Raw genomic sequence first — 17180 nt, forward strand, 5'->3', positions numbered from 1 at the left:
TATTTGGACAATTGCCTTCTAAAGTCTCAATCCCACCATCAGCTATGTCAGGACACTCGCCTTTGCCAGCAAGTCTTTCAGTCCTTGGGGTTGACCATCAACATCGAAAAGTCACAGTTTGCACCTCTGCAAACCAGAACCTTCCTGGGAGCGATCCTAGACACGAATCTCTCGAAAGCGTTAGTCTCGAACGAGCGACGTCAGAAGATCCTTCGTCTGGTCTCCCTCATTCGAAGAAAACAGTCCGTTTCTGTTCGAATGTTAGTCATTCTTGGGAATGGCGTCATCTTATATTGCACTGATCCCAAATTGCAGGTTGCGCACCCGTCCCATTCAGGAAGAACTGGACTTAGTGGCGTCAGGTCTCCGGGTCCTTCAACGACCTAGTTGCAGTCACAGCCAACATGAGAGAGAGCTTGCTTTGGTGGGTGCGGCCAACTAATCTGGAAATGGGAATGTCCTTCCTCGTTCACGCACCAGATCTTACGTTGACGACGGACGCCTCCTTGGAAGAGTGCGGGGCTCATCTCCAGGGCCTCCATCAAGGGCAAGTGGACTCCGCCCCAACGCACGTGGCATATCAACAGGCTAGAATTGATGGCGATCTTCCTAGCGCTCAAGTCATTCCTCCCTGTAGTTCACGGGGAGTCGGTGCTTATCCAAACAGACAATACCACCAGTATGCACTACGTGAACAAACAGGGAGGAACCAAGTCTCCACATCTGTCTCACTTGGCCCAGTCAATCTGGGATTGGGCTCTCCGCCATCACATCACCTTGACAGCCGTCCACCTTCCGGGCGTGTCCAACCTCCTGGCGGACTCTTTGAGCAGGTCCACTTCCTCAACACACAAATGGGAACTGCACCAACCGACTCTAGATCTTGTCTTTCGCCAGTGGGGTCACCCAGATCTAGACCTCTTTGCAACACCGGAGAATCGGAAATGCCTGTCTTATGCAAGTTGGCAACCCCACCCCGGGTCGTGCGGGAATGCCCTTTTGATCGACTGGTGCGATCTATTCGCTTATGCTTTTCCGCCGATCCCATTAGTACCGCGGGTGCTGTGGAAGATGCAGATAGCCCTGCCACATCCTGTTGATCACACCTCGTTGGCCCAGGCAGGCATGGTTTTTGGAACTGCTTCTGCTGTCCCAGTGCGAGCCCATTCCTCTACGTCCTCGTCCAGACCTATCTATGGACAGGGGCCTAGTGTGCCATCCGGACCCCTCCACGCTACAATTGTGGGCATGGAAACTGAGCACCTTGAATTCGCAGATTTGAACATATCCCAGGAATGCAGAGACATCCTGGCTCATGCCAGGGCTCCGTCTACCATCAAGACTTACAAACTCAAGTGGAAGAGATTCTGTCATTGGTGCGCTACAGCCAATATCCATCCCATCCATTCCACTCCAGAGCAGCTTCTTCCATTCTTCTTGAGCCTCGCTCAGTCAGGACTCTCTCATGCTACACTGAGAGTTTTCTTAGCTGCAATATCTCGTTTCCGACATGATGGCTCTTCTACCCTCTGTTCATCCAGGATCATACGTCAATTCTTCAAAGGGCTTTTCCGCAAATTCCAACCCGTTCGGCACCCTCCTCCATCTTGGCACCTCAATGTTGTACTATCTCAACTTATGAAGTCACCATTTGAACCTATCCATAAAGCGGATATCAAATTCCTCACCTGTAGGGTTGCGCTACTTTTGGCTTTGACCTCATCTCGTCGCGTGAGCGACCTTCACGCTTTCACTATCAAGCCGCCTTATCTTCAGTTGAAACCTAACGGGGTGGCGCTCCGCACTAACCCCTCCTTCCTACCTAAAGTACATACGGATTTTCATTTGAATGAGCCTGTGTTCCTCAAAACTTTCTTTCCGGACCCAAAGTCTCCGGCGGAGCAGCGCTTGCATTCTTTGGACCTCAAACGATGCCTTAAATTTTACATTGCCAGAACTGCCCCCTTCCGCAAGTCCGACCAACTGTTCATTGCCTACGGACGACTGCGTAAGGGACATCCAGTTTCCAAACCAACTATTGCCCGGTGGCTTTCTTTAGCCATTGCCTTCTGCCACCAACAAGCTGGCAAACCAATGCAGTCTTCAGTGAGGGCTCATTCTACGAGGGCGATGTCTTAGTCCACCGCCTTGTTTGCTGGTGTGCCACTACATCAGATTTGCCGTGCAGTGACATGGTCCAGCAGGCACACCTTCACCAAACATTACTGTTTGGATGCCATCAATGAAGCGGATACCGCAGTGGGACAGGCAGTGCTTCGCCATCTTTTTCAGTAAGGTGAGCCTCTGTTCCCCCCTCCTTAGTGTTTTCGTGTTTTTTCTATGATGTTACATGACTGTATTATTATTTTTACTGTCTTGGTTTCTTCTCTATATGCCTAGCAATCTTAGTTCTCGGAGGTTACTGCTTTCTATTCTACTCAAGCATGTGAATCTATGAAAGACACCCCTAATACTGGAGAAGAACAATTGTTACTTGCCTGTAAACAGGTGGTTCTCCAATATTGGTGTATTTCATAGATTCACATGCGACCCACCCTTCTCCCCTCAGAGGCTCTCTTCTCCTCATACACTCTTGGTTACTTTGTGCTACGAAAATCTGAGGGCTTGAGCTTTTGAGGAGAAGGTTCTAAAGGGTGCTAGCGCCTGATTGGCTGTAATTTGGACTAACATAATGACACTAATGTGTTACAAATAGTTTTTTCTCTTTACCGTGCATTCCTATGTAGGAATAGTTTTTAGAGGATTTCAGTTGTATTTCCTTTCTATATCTTGTATTAGGTTTATATATATTTATATATATTTAGCATTATTGCTATTTTATTTACCGTGGGACTCCCACTTCGACGACGGGGAATATTCAAGCATGTGAATCTATGAAAGACACCAATACTGGAGAACCACCTGTTTACAGGTAAGTAACAATTGTTCCTATCGACTAATATGGGCAGACCGATATCACTTGGTCAGCAAAGTGGGAGGGGAGACAGAACTGTTTACATCAGTTGGAATAGCCTGACAGTTGCATTCTAAAACAGGTGCATTCTAACAGCTATAAGCCTTTCTGAGCTCATTCATTGCTCTGGCTTAGAATAGAAGGAGTTAACTAAAGCTGGTGACTCAAGCAGAATAGAAAGGCAGGCAATAGTGAAGACGGCAGCTTATGCTAATGGCAATTTCTGCGGTTTTCACACACTGCCCTTTTCACGGATATCTAATGACATTGACTAATTTCCTGGTCAGTTACTAGTCGGGCATTTACATTCTGAACATTTTATTTAGCTGGTAAACATGAGGTACAAGTAGAAACACATAGGGAACAGACCATTGGGCCACATTGGATACAAAGGCAGGCAGCAGGGAAAAGATCGCAACAAATATTCATAGGGCTGATAACTTACAGTCCCAGACAGTAAACCTTGTTCTTAGCCATCCAGTCAAGATCCATGTTCCTGAATCCTGATGTATTTCAGTGGCTATTTTGTGCATTTTAGAAATCGGCTCAAAAACTGAAGGGGCGTGGTCAGGGATATACAGGTAGCAACTGCTCCCAATGATGCGGCATGCTCCACCACGATCAGCCAGGATGACGTCACGGACCATCCTGTTTTGAGCGCCATAATTCTCACAATTTATAGTTCTTCTGTGAGATTTCCAAGTGCCATGGCTGTTTGATTGGTTACAGCCTCTCCAACACGTGTCAAGCGCCTGATCTATCTGCTGTTTAAGGCTGCACCAACAAAGAAGAAGAATCCCAAATGAAAGTCAAAGTACTGCTGCAGTGCATTATCATTTTGATCCACCTCATCATGATTTATTGTCCTCTTTTATCGGTTCTTAGAAATGTTATCATACAGTTAATAGTCTTTGTGGTAGGATGCAGAAGCCAAAAATACAGGTGGTAGCAAAAAGGACACTTAGCATCTACCTGACTATCCAATAGGTAGGTGGTAATAACCTTTACTGCCCCAAATAAAATAGGTGTTGTGATGACGAAAAACTGCTATTCATTCCATTAACATTTAACACTATAGTACAGTCACTATTCCCCACAGGAATACTGGCAGTACTGCTCTCACTAAGGTCTGCTCGAGCCCTAGTAACAGGTATAACAGGAGGTCCATTTCCTTTGGTTGTTCGAGTATTTAGAGAAAACGTTGCATTCAGAGGAATTTCCTCAACGATACGCCTCCATTTCCCATGAAGTTTCTTTAGCTTGTGGATCTCCTTCCTCATCAGGGTAACATACTTTGTTTAATTGGGCATTCAGTCCACCTATATCAGCTTCAGTAATGTTAACAACTTTAGTAGCCCATAGTAGCTAAGCATGAGCGCTAAATCCGCTCCGATCGCGGATTTTGCGAATTTTCCGTAAATTCGCGATCCGCGAACTCTCGCGAATTTGCCGAAAATTCGCAATCCGCGAGCGGCGGATTCCGGGGGCAAAAGTTCAACCATTCCTGGTCTGTTGTAACTAATTTACGATGGCGCCGGCAAGCTGCCAGCGCCATCCTAAGATAGCTACTAAATTAGCTTCAACAGGAAGCTCTAATAGATAAGATAAAGCAGGTCATCGAGCGCCTGCTTTATTTAATCTATTAGAGCTTCCTGTTGAAGCTAATTTTGTAACTATTTTAGGATGGCGCTGGCAGCTTGCCGGCGCCATCGTAAATTAATTACTACATACCAGGAATGGAATTATACCGTTGTGGAGGCTGGGCAGGTGTGCCTTCTTCCCAAATATACCGTCGAAAATCAGCTGTGACGCTGGACAAAGGCCTTTGCATCTTTGACCTTCACGAGCGCAATCCCCGTGCTGTTATGTGGCCAGGGGCTTCTGTCTCTACATCTGCTGCTCTGATCAGTCTCTGACCTTGTATACACACAAGAGCCATGTGCACTCGCATGGAAGCGCCGTCCGTTTGGCCCCGCCCACACACTCGCGGTGTGCACCGTCTTCCCGCCATTTACCCACTATGATGGGCAGATCACTCAAGGGACCCCTGCGCCCTTCGGCGCGATTGCATAGTACCACACACCTGGCCGCTGTAGACAACTCTCTGCCACTTTAAGCAGCTGTAGTGTAGTAAAAGCACTATACATTTACCCAACGAGGTAGCACTTACTGATCATCCAGTAGAAAGTACTCCAGTTGAGTAGAGGTATGGCACAAAACGGTGGCGTCTTCTTGAATAAATACGAAGGGCAGGGTTCAATCTGGCACGATGGTCCACTCCTGGCATGAAAGCCACGCCCCCAAATCCGCCGATCCGCTAAATCCGCGGATTTTGCGGATCCACGATCCGTGAATCCGCAAATTCGTGAATCGTGGATCCGCAAAATCCGCCCATGCTTAATAGTAGCGTAAACTAGGCCCTACAAGAACATTTGTGTAAAAACGACATAGGAATGAAAGGCGTTCCTCCCTTTTTCTGATGAGCTGGTTTCATTCCGCATACCCAACAGTTGGTAATGTTCGTAGCATTGTGGGTGTGATGCAACATTTGAATAAACTTATTAAGATAAGACTGTCAATACTTCTGCTCATGATAATGGTGAGTGTAGTAATGGTGCTCAATGGGGACAGGAGTAGCGACAGTAGATTTCGAGCAGGAGCTACTCCCTCTATAACCCATGTTATCGTAGCAATGACAACAATGGAAATAAGTCTAATAACAAACCTAGTTTTTTGATCACAGACTCTTGTAGCAATTGATTTCTTCTCCCCAGGCATGTTCCTCTCGATGTTGAAAAACAAATCAGATAGTACCCCAGGATACTGGACAGCCGTTGGTTTCTTCACTGAGATGAAGTGTCACTAGTAGAGTCCCCCCATTATAACTCAGGCTTTCACTAACCCAGGAAAGTGGCTCAAACCGTCTTTTTCAACAATGAAGTCTCTTTTCTGGGATACCAGCTGATATCGAGATGTACCAGGGATCGTATGGTCCGTGAAGACTTCCTCAGATTCTTCAGGTGACACAGCTTGGCCTCACTCTGTGCCCAGGATGTCGCGGTGATCTTTCAGTGCAGCAGGTTCGACGAAGGCGGACGGCACCCTCTTGCAGTGGGTGGAGTGAACCCAGTTCTTCCAATTGGTCACTCGGAATGCAGTTCTAGTGGCCAGAAGTACTTGCTCGGGTCCCCGCCACCTCGGTTGCAGGCTGCTCGACCTCTAGAACACCTTCACCATCACCAGGTCACCGGGCCATAGATCATGACCATAACCTTACGACCTGTCAGGAAGAGCTTCTCGAACCTGTTGATGAATAGAAAGCACGCTGTCAGTCAACTGAGACAAGTAGTCGCTCTACTCATAAGGTACATCAAGTATGGGGCTTGGCTTAGGGATCCCCAAATGTTCATTAGCCTACTGAAAACCACCTCATATGGTGTGAGGCCAGATCGTGTATGTGGTATCGATCTAATATGGAGCAAAGCTAGGGGCAGTGCATCAGGCCATTTCAAAGATGTGGAAGCTAGGATTTTGACAAGTTTCAATTTCAAAGTGGAGTTGTAATGCACCACCAAACCCGCTGACTGCGGGTGAAAAGCTGCATGAAATGTATGCTTAATCCCAATCCTTTCAAGACCTACTCAACAACTTGCCCAATGAAACGGGGTCCGTTGTCACTCCACAAAACTGAACAAATGCCGAATCTGGGGAAAAACTCCTTTAGGAGCATCTTTGCTGTAGTAAGAGCTGTATTATCTTTCATAGCGTTTTCCTTTATCCACTTACTAAAGGCACAGATCCCCACTAAAACATACTTCAAAATATTACAGCCTTCTAGCTGGATGTAATCCATTTGCAGAACCTCAAAAGGTGCAGTTGGTATTGCAAATCCTCCTGTTGGAGTTTGTGTTCCCTTTCCAGGATTATACTGGAGACAAATCAGACAAGACTGGACTATCTTTTTAGCTGTGCCGGCATATCTGGATGGTCCCAAACTTGCATAAGTAGCTTTGCTATTGAGGATGCTCCAATGTGTGCCATGTGAATCATGGGATGTAAGTAGGCTGTGGGCAATCTCCACATGGTCATGTCTTTATTCCTTCAACAGCCCTCATCATCCTATGTTCCCCCCCTCAGGTCTAATCCATTAGCAGAGGCAGATCGTTGCATGTCCAGTACCTCTTGCCTGGCATCATGCCAACGTTCAGCTTATGACTTAACCACGTACATAGATGTAGGGCTTCGTTGCATTGCAGTCTTACAAGCTGTTATTGCCCTGTCCTATTTTATCAGTCACTTTCTTGTGTACGCTACACTTGACAATCGCTACTTACTTAGGATATGTCTAGGCAGTAGGGAGATTATATACTAATAACTCATGCACTATTTGTGTCCCATGTGATGTAAGGAAGCCTCTTTCCTTCTAAACCTGCCTAAAATCGCGAGCCACTACAAAAGCTTATCGGCTGTCAGTGTAGATGTTAATAAACAGATCAGTACTAAGGTCACATGCTCTTCTCAGTGCTATCAACTCAGCTGCCTGAGCTGACTTTCTGTGGGATGCGAGCTGTCTCAACTACTGTTTGAAGTGTTATTGCATAGGCAGCAGATGTCGTGCCATTGGACAAATTCAAACAAGACCCATCAACCCACAATTCCCCATCAACGCTAAAAAGGGGCTTATCTTGCATGTCAACGTGACCCTTTGTTTATTCTTCAGTAAGGAATGTACAGTCATGGGACTCCAGTGATTGAGGCTGAGTAACTAGAAATGGCAACAGTGTAGCAGGTTTCGGGTCTAACATCTTTTCAATGTGATATGAGGGGCCAAAATTGTCAATTCATAACCTGTCCAGCGAGCACTAGTCAAATGTTGTGTTTTTGTTCAAAAGAGCGTCAACTGAATGGGGCACCAACACAAGCAATCTGTGTGACAAGACTATTCCCTCACTCGGATGCATGGACACAGCTGTCGCCGCTACCGTTCGAAAACACCCAGCCACGCACGAGTGACTGGACTCAATACAGCTGAGAAATATGTACAAGGACGCTACTTATCACTGTGTGGCTGGGTTAAAACCGAGATAGCACAACCGTCCCTCTTGTGTACATAGGGTGAAGGCCTTAGTGTAGTCTGGAGTTCCTAATACTGGGTCAGAGCAAAGATCTTGACGTAACGTCTGAAAAGCATTCTGCCATTCAGTAGTCCATTGGAGAGGCTTTGGAGTGTCTTTAGTCAAAAGGGCTAACATGGGCTTAATGTAGGAAAACCAGAGATCCACTGCCTACAAGAAAGAAGTAAGGCCAATCGGTGCACGAATATCCTTCGGAGTACAGGGCACAGGCGTGTCCAAAATAGTTTAAATGTGATCTCTTGTGAGTGCACGTCCCTCCTTAGACAGGAGTTGACCTAAGTAGGTAACCTGCGGTCTACAATACTGTAATTTCTTCAGAGAGACTTTGTGATGTTGAGAGGCAAGAAATGAGAGCCATGACCATGTTCCTTTTTCACACTGTTCACGGGTATCAGCTGCCAACAAGATGTCATAGACATATTGAATAAGAGCCACCCCTTTCGGTACAGCAAAAGAATCAAGCTGTCTTTTCAATGCCTGGCTATAAATGCTAGGAGACTCTGTATACACTTGTGGAGCTCTACAAAATCTGAAGGATCGATTATTCAAAGTGAAGCTGAACAAGTAACGGCTGTCAGGATGAATAGGTATTGAGAAGAAAGCGTTCTTCAATTCGATCACACTGAATGTGGTTGCAGTAGGAGGAACCATAGTAAGAAGTGTTGTGATGTCAGAGACTACTGGATATTGAGGTACTACTATCTTGACCTCTCGCAGGTCAATGATAAATCTATAAACCTTAGTATCGGGTCCTTTTTCCAAATGGGAAGAATAGGGCTGTTACAGGTTTTGTAGGGGACTTCTTCCTCAGCCCCCTCGCCAATCAAATCCTGCATCAATGCTTCTTTCCCTTCTCAAGAGATTTTATATTGGGGCAATTGAGGCAATGAAGCACTTTCCTTCACTTGAATATGTACTAGTGGGATAACCATTTGTCCCACATCAGTATCTGATGTAGCCCACAAAGTCTTAGGTAACGATGCCAGAGCAACATCCTCTTTATTGAGACAATACCAATCAACCATCGGATAGTTGTCATTTAAAATAAAACGCACCTGCTGGGAAACCACGTATTGTAGCACGAAAATGTTTGAGCATTTCGAGATCTACAATATTATCCGGTGTTTAAGGGGAAATCACAAATGGAGATGCTGCAATGAATTTATCAAGACTAAATGCGAGTGGCTGTGACAGTGGACTAAGGGAAGGTGTCCCATCGAATCCTATCGATGTTATCATTGCGCCAGACAGGTTAGCCCTTGGAACCAATTGTTTAGACAACGCACTACGAGTAGCTCCTGTATCGACCAGAAAGCGGTCAGTAGAACCCAAGACGTTTGCATCAAGATAAGGACCCCTCTGATGTACTGGGACCTCAACCAGTTCCTTACCCCATCCTAGGCATTCCTATGCATAATCAGAATCCTAAGGGCCATCAGTCAGTAATCAGACAATTGGTATTGGTTTCGTGTCAAATGTATTAAAAGTAGTTGGGTTGTTTTCAACGTCTTCAAATATGGTACGATTTATCTATGCTTCCTCTATTTCCCACATTCCCTGGGCGGCCTCTCATACTTCCTCTGTCCCGCTGATACTGCTGACCTCGCAAACGGGGCACTCTGAACACCAATGCCCAATTTTCTTACAAAATGCACACTGATCAGAAGACAAAGTTGCTCGAGGGAAAGGGGGTACACCAGGGGGATACATCACATCGCACATCCACCTCTCGCACTACCTCTAAATGATGGACCATAGACTAGAGCCAACATGACTTTTGTTTTTAACCTTTTTAGCCTCCTTGCCTTTTGCTTCCAATTCCTGACGCTCATAATACTGGGCCATAGTCAAAAGGGAGACTGGGAAGACATAGTCCATGAACTCTCACTGACCTTTAGGCGACTAGCTATTTCTGGCAGCATCTTAGCATCAAATTTGTCGTCAAACCGATGCTTGCCAGTGTCATCTGTCAGTGACTGCCCACTAAAGTCATGGAATGTCTCTTCAAATCGTGTAAAGAAATCAGAAACTGACTCATCCGCTTTCTGCTTACAAGACGCTAATGTTGTCCAATCTATTTTCTTAGGGGGGTATAAGTTTTCAACTTGGTTCCAATAGGTTTGGGAAGATCTAACATCACCTGTTGTGGTTTCTCTGCAGGCTCTCGATCAGCATCTAGTTCCTCTAAATGCACCCAAGTATCACCATGGGCTACATTATCATCTAGCTTCCGAATGGATCTCCACATATTGAGGGGGGGGGGGTTAAATTAAGTCCAAAGACCATGTCCATATCATGCAATGTCATAGTGCAAGAACTAATAGCTCCCTGTACATCTTTATAAAAAGCGGCTGGATTTTTGCGCGGATCAGGCAAAGCAGCTTTCAGAGCCATAACGTCTGCTCTTCTCCAAGGGGTATAGACCCAATTATAAATAAAATATACCTTAGCATTATCTGAAGTTTTATTTGCACTTGTTCCTGCTCCCTTTGGAGGAATATACAAAGGTGCAGCTTCACACATCGGTTTCACAGTAACTACAGGATTACTAGTGTCTGTAGCTTTCCCTGTAACTCCTTGTTGCACCGAAGACAATTGTTTGTTCAGCTGTAGCTTTATCAGCTGCCTTTTTCTCTTCCTGTAAACGGAATGCGTCAACACGCAATTTAACCAGTTGCCTAATTAGACCGGCCACCTGTGAAGAAAGAAAGGTGCTATCACTTAACTGTTTATAATCAAAATTTACATCAGAGGGCTCTAGAGCACCAGAATGTTTTTTTTATAACGGAGTATTACCTCCCAAGTAAACGTCTCTAAAAAATATAACTGCTCTAAATCTGACCATTGCTGAATCATTGCTATGAGGTCTGTGGCGGAGTCACTCCCACAAGCTGCTCTACGAGCAGCGGATCTAAGAGTGGCCTTATGCTCAGTGGTTAAAGTAGAGCGAGTTGTCCGCCCAATGAGCTGTCGTCATATTTTTCATCTGAAGATAAATGCTCATCATCAGAAACTTCATTCTCAGGGGCGCTAGGGAATTCATATGGGGAGCAGAGGTCTATCTAACAAAATGGAATCATCTTGAGGTCTAACTATGGGATAAATGGGGGCCTAATAGGATACGGGCCAGTTATCTCGAAATTACGCTCCCGGTCTTCTTTCTCCTTTATTTCCTTCATCTCTTTATTTTTCAATTCTAATGCTTTATGGTAAATTGTCTTGCGCTGTTCTTTTTCTGCTATAGCTTCTTCTCTCCTCACTCTTTCATTCACTTCTTTCTCCCACATTCGTACACACTCAAACATATCTTGTCCACTTTCGCCTAAAGAGATACTGCTCTACATACTTAATCTTTTTAAAATCAAATGACCCATATCCTGGCCATTGTAGCTCAGGATCCTTTTTCGTATATTCGTTCCACAGTGTACTATATATTATGCAAGAAATACCGTATTTAATGTACATAAACCTATTAGGTTTCCCCTCTAGGGGAGCCGGCTGACTATTTTCTAGATCGATATTGGTATCTCCAAGACAGCAACACATTCCATGAAGTGTGCTAGGAGCAGGCATTCCAATATTATAATAAAATATATTATAATCAAATAGTAGTTATTTCGAGTGTATCAAAAGTAGAGACAAAAATCTCATAATTACCTGCCTTTGTTCATTGCAACAAACCAACAAAACCAGAATCTTGGCCAAGCAAATCCAAAACAAGAGTGTCACTACAGCGACCTAACCAAAGTCTCCCACCACCACCTGCCAAGCTCTGGGTTGACCTAATGGTCATTGCAATATTTGTGCCAAAAGAAATCTGTCGGGGACCGGCCACCACCCGGAGGGTCAGATCAGAAAAACCGGAAAAACACGTTGGTCTGCAAAGACAAAGGGTCTCCTCGTGCAGGGCACCTCCTTAGTAGATTCCGTCAAGACTGCTCCTTTGGATGGCCGCGTCTCCGATGAGCCCTACGAGTCGGGTGCCAATTTGTGGAAATGAGCTTTTTTAGGGGCCCACCGGTGCAGGGGTTCACCCTTATCTGTCCATTGGTCCTTGAACCAACAAAATAGAGATTAGCACGGAAACTGATATATCAAATCCGTTTATTAATCACTCATTAGTGGGACTACATCCATAACACACGCGGGCACTGTATGAGGTACAAGGAATACAGAAAACAAGGGTCTTTTATACCCAGCTTGTCGCTGAGTAAGCATGGAGACTCAAATAAAAGGCACAGGCATACACAGGAGTAGCTATTGACTTCCATGGGCAAACGTATCACTTGGTCAGCAAAGTGGGAGGGGAGACAGAACTGCTTACATCAGTTGGCATAGCCTGACAGTCACAGTCTAAAACAGATGCATTCTAGCAGCTAGAGGCCTTTCTGAGCTCATATATAACTTTGGCTTAAAATAGGAGTTAACCAAAGCTGATAAGTCGAGCAGAATAGAAAGGCAGACAACAGTGAAGACTGCAGAATCACATGGCTTAACAAAATGGATTTCAAAACAAACAGGAGCTTAGAGGGAAAAGCTAGTCATAGGTCGCCCTCCACTCACAATGTAACTAATACAAAAAAGACCTAGACTTAGTAGGCACTCACAGATTTATCCTTTCTTTTGGTACACCATTTATTGTATTATCATTACAGAAACTACTCCCCTTTCTTTAATTTTTGGGGTAGTCGGTGTAGCCTGGATTTGTGCCTCATTTGAAAAATCGCATAGTTCCCAAACAAGTAAAATTCAGTTGTGAGCTAACAAGACAACACACACTCAGGTGTCCAGCTGTGATATAGAAAGATTAGAAAAAAGTGTGCGCGAGCAAGATGGCACCTCACGGGCGCACCACCAACAGGAATCTGGCAGGTACTCACCAGGATTGCCCTGTTCTCATCATTGGCACCATCAAGCTCAAAGAAAAAGTGTCCAAAAAAAAAGGTTTTGTGAAAATGTACAGTGGAGAAAGACCACAAGGTAACCAAAAAGTGTCAAACAGGTAAAACCACAAACCAACACAGATGCACACTTTTATTCTGTCTCTTGTGTTGGGTGTGGGAGTTAAAAAGGGAGAGAAAGTAGTAAAGGTTACTACCTATCCAACCAGTACTACTTTACTTGCCTAGGCAAGTAAAGTAGTACTGGTTGTATGGAATGAAGCAAGGCGGGCTGCTGTACCACTACCAGCGGCATTTGTGTGTATAACCTCCTCGTGTGTGACCTTCCAAATGGGGCAACCTTGGTTTTGGATTATATATATATATATATATATATATATATATAAAATCATATATATATATATATATAATCATATATATATAATCAATCAAAGCATTTGTATAGCGCGCTACTCACCCGGAGGGTCTCAAGGCGCTGGGGGAGGGGGGTCCGCTACTGCTCGAACAGCCAGCTCTTGAACTGCTTCCTGAAGGCGAGGTGGTCCTGGGTCAGGCGGAGGTGGGTTGGGAGGGAGTTCCAGGTCTTGGCGGCGATGTAGGAGAAGGACCTTCCCCCTGTGGTGGCTCTTCGGATGCGGGGGACGGCGGCGAGGACGTGGCCGGTCGATCGAAGCTGGCGATTGGGAGCGTAGAAGTTGAGGTGGCTGTTAAGGTATCCTGGGCCTTGGTTGTGCAGGGCTTTGTGTGCGTGGGTGAGGAGGCGGAAGGTGATTCTCTTGTTGACCGGCAGCCAGTGCAGGTCTTTCAGGTGTCCGGAGATGTGGCTGCAGCGGGGGATGTCCAGGATGAGTCGAGCTGAGGCGTTCTGGATCCGCTGGAGTCTCTTCTGGAGTTTGGCGGTGGTTCCGGCGTAGAGTGAGTTGCCGTAGTCCAGTCGGCTGGTGACGAGGGCCTGGGTGACCGTCTTCCTGATCTCGGTGGGGATCCACCGGAAGATCTTGCGCAGCATGCGAAGGATGTTGAAGCACGACGAGGAGACGGCGTTGACTTGTCTGGTCATGGAGAGGGAGGAGTCCAGGATGAAGCCCAGGTTGCGTGCGTGGTCTGTTGGTTTGGGTGCGCTGCCTAGGGCGGGGGGCCACCAGGAGTCGTCCCAGGCGGAGGGTGAGGATCCCGGGATGAGGACTTCCGCCTTATCCGAGTTCAGTTTCAGGCGGCTGTTCTTCATCCATTCGGCTACCTCTTTCATCCCTTCGTGTAGGTTGGCTCTGGCGGGGTCGTTGGTGAGGGAGAGGATCAGCTGGGTGTCGTCGGCGTAGGAGATGATGTTGAGGTTGTGCTGGCGTGCGATGGCTGCGAGGGGACTCATGTAGACGTTGAAGAGGGTTGGGCTCAGCGAGGAGCCTTGAGGAACGCCGCAGATGACTTCGGTGGCTTCTGATCTGAAGGGGGGGGAGGCGGACTCTGTGTCCTTCCGGCGAGGAAGGAGGTGATCCATTCCAGTGCCTTCTCCTGGATTCCGACGTTGCTGAGGCGCTGTACTAGGGTACGGTGGCAGACCGTGTCGAAGGCCGCGGAGAGGTCTAGGAGGATGAGGGCCGCTGTTTCTCCATTGTCGAGCAGGGCTCGGATGTCATCTGTTGCTGCGATCAGGGCGGTCTCGGTGCTGTGGTTGGCCCGGAAGCCAGACTGCGAGAGGTCGAGGGATCCGTTAGTCTCGAGGAAGGCGGCCAGCTGCTTGTTGACGGTCTTCTCGATGACTTTTGCGGGAAACGGGAGCAGCGAGATGGGACGGTAGTTCTTGAGGTCGGTGGGGTCGGCTGATGGCTTCTTCAGTAGAGCGCTGAGTTCGGCGTGCTTCCAGCTCTCCGGGAAGGTAGCGGTGTTGAAGGAGGTGTTGATGATGTCCCGCAGGTGGGGTGCGATGACAGTCTTCCTTGTTGAAGACGTGGTGAGGGCAAGGGTCGGTCGGAGATCCGGAGTGGATGGAGTTCATCGTGCGGATGGTGTCTTCGGTGCTGATCGGGGTCCAAGCGCGGAATGTGGTGGTGGGGGGCGGTGGTTCGGTCGAGGCGTGCGTCGGTTGAGTGCTGAAGCTGTTGTGTATGTCCGCGATCTTGTTGTGGAAGTAGGAGGCGAGGGAGTTGCAGAGGTCTTGCGAAGGGGTGATGTCGTTGTTTCCGGCGTTGGGGTTGGAGAGCTCCTTGACGATGTTGAAGAGTTCCTTGCTGTTGTGTGCGTTGTTGTCCAGTCGTTCCTTGAATGCACTTTTCTTGGTGGCGTGGATCAGTTGGTGGTGTTTTCGGGTGGCGAGCTTGAGGGCAGTCATGTTGTCCGGTGTTGGGTCTCTGCGCCAGGCTTTCTCACGGGCTCTGCAGTCCTTCTTGGAGCTCTTGAGTTTGTCGGTGAACCATGGGGCTTTCTTGCTGCCGGGTCTGCTAGGCGGGGTCCTCAGAGGGGCGAGGTCGTCTGCGCAGTCGCTGATCCATTTCGTGAGGTTGGTGGCCGCTTGGCTGCGGCTCGTTGCGCTGGTGGGTGGGTTCTTGCTCAGGGAAGTCGCGAGCTGGTTGGCTGTGATCTTGTTCCAGCCTCTGTGTGCAACCTGTTGCTGTTGGTGGTGGATCGTGGTCCTTTTGAAGCTGAAGTGGACGCAGCTGTGGTCCGTCCAGGGGAGTCCGGTGGCGTGGCTGAAGGCGACGTCCTTCCTGGCTGAGAAGACGGGGTCGAGTGTGTGTCCGGCGTAGTGGGTGGGGGTGGTCACCAGTTGCTTAAGTCCGAGGTTAGCGAGGTTGTCCAGCAGGGTCGTGGTGTTGCGGTCGTTGTTGTTCTCCAGGTGGAAGTTGATGTCCCCGAGGAGAATGTAGTCAGCAGAGGGGAGGGCATGCGGGCTGACTAAGTCGGCGATGTCCTCGCTGAATTGTGTGCGTGGTCCCGGGGGGTCTGTAGATGAGGGTGCCTATGAGGGTGCCTCTGAGGGTGGTCTTGGGGTTGATGTAGATCTGGAAGTGCAGGTGCTCGGCGGGTGCGAGGGTGTCGTCGGTGTTGGTCGTGATGCGGATGGAGTTCCTGTGGATGATGGCGATGCCTCCTCCGGTCTGGTTGACGCGGTCCCTCCGGATGATCTTGTAGCCGTCCGGGATGACAATTGCGATGTCGGGCGCTGAGGAGGCGTTCATCCAGGTTTCCGTGAGGAAGGCGACATCTGGGGATGTGGTGTCGAGCAGGTTCCAGAGCTCGACGGCGTGTCTGTGGACGGATCGGGTGTTGAGCAGGATGCACTGCAGGTGGCTGCTGCTGTTGCTTGTCGAGGTCTTGGGCACTGCTGGAGTGGTGCAGGTCCGGATGCAGGTGAACTTGCAGGAGTTGCAGCAGAAGGGTCCGTGGGTACGTCTCGGGGTGGCTTGGTAGCAACCCGGGAGTCGGCCGGCGTTGAGTGCGTTGAGTTCGGTGGCGCTGTAGGTCCGGCGGGCGGGCTGGTGTCTGCGGGGGCCAGGAGTCCTGGCACTGGGCGCGGTCCAGGCGCGGACGGGCGCAGACGGGCTTACCTTTGGCGCGCCTTCGGCGCACAATCGGCGCGCCCACTGCGCGTGCACGCTGCGCGTACTCGCGGTCGCCATATATGGCCAAGTGGGAGGGAGGGCGGAGCAGCTGGGAGGCGGGAGAGGGGAGGGCACAGAAGGCAAAGGGGGCGTGGCCGTGAGCACGGCGGCGGGGAGCGTGGCGGGGGGTCACAGGGGCAGAGCGAGGTGATCGGCGCAGGGGGAGAAAACACGAAATAAATTAGCAATCACACAGTGAAACTATGGACGGGGCACACAATTACAGCAGACAGCAAGTAAAGCACACAAGTAAGTAGCCAACAGACAGGAAAACGGCAGCAGGCGAAAAATACGGGAGATGCAGCGGCGGGGGGGCTGGGGTCCACGGGGCGGGCTCAGCGAGGCTGAGGGCGGCAGCGGGAGGGAGTAGCACACGCTACAGCTGGTGGCCGTGCGGCGCGGGGGTGTCCTGTAAACGTGTATATATATCTATATCTAACATGCCTAACAAAATAAATGGTTATTACACATGCAAAACAGAATATGCGGTCTATATATTAGAGTGCACCTGTCAACTTGTCTATGTTGGTAGCACAAAACTCCCTGTTTTTAATAGGATCCTCCAGCACTT

The 17180-nt window shown here is 48.2% G+C and overlaps 1 protein-coding gene across 7 annotated transcripts in view; it reads left to right on the forward strand.

Annotated features, from left to right (window-relative positions):
- Positions 1-17180, forward strand: part of DDX4 (DEAD-box helicase 4) — a 1965714-nt gene that overhangs the window by 493766 nt on the left and 1454768 nt on the right. The window lies entirely within an intron of this gene.

This window comes from Lissotriton helveticus, chromosome 2_1 (assembly GCF_964261635.1).
Source record: "Lissotriton helveticus chromosome 2_1, aLisHel1.1, whole genome shotgun sequence".
Classification (NCBI taxonomy): Eukaryota; Metazoa; Chordata; class Amphibia; order Caudata; family Salamandridae; genus Lissotriton; species Lissotriton helveticus.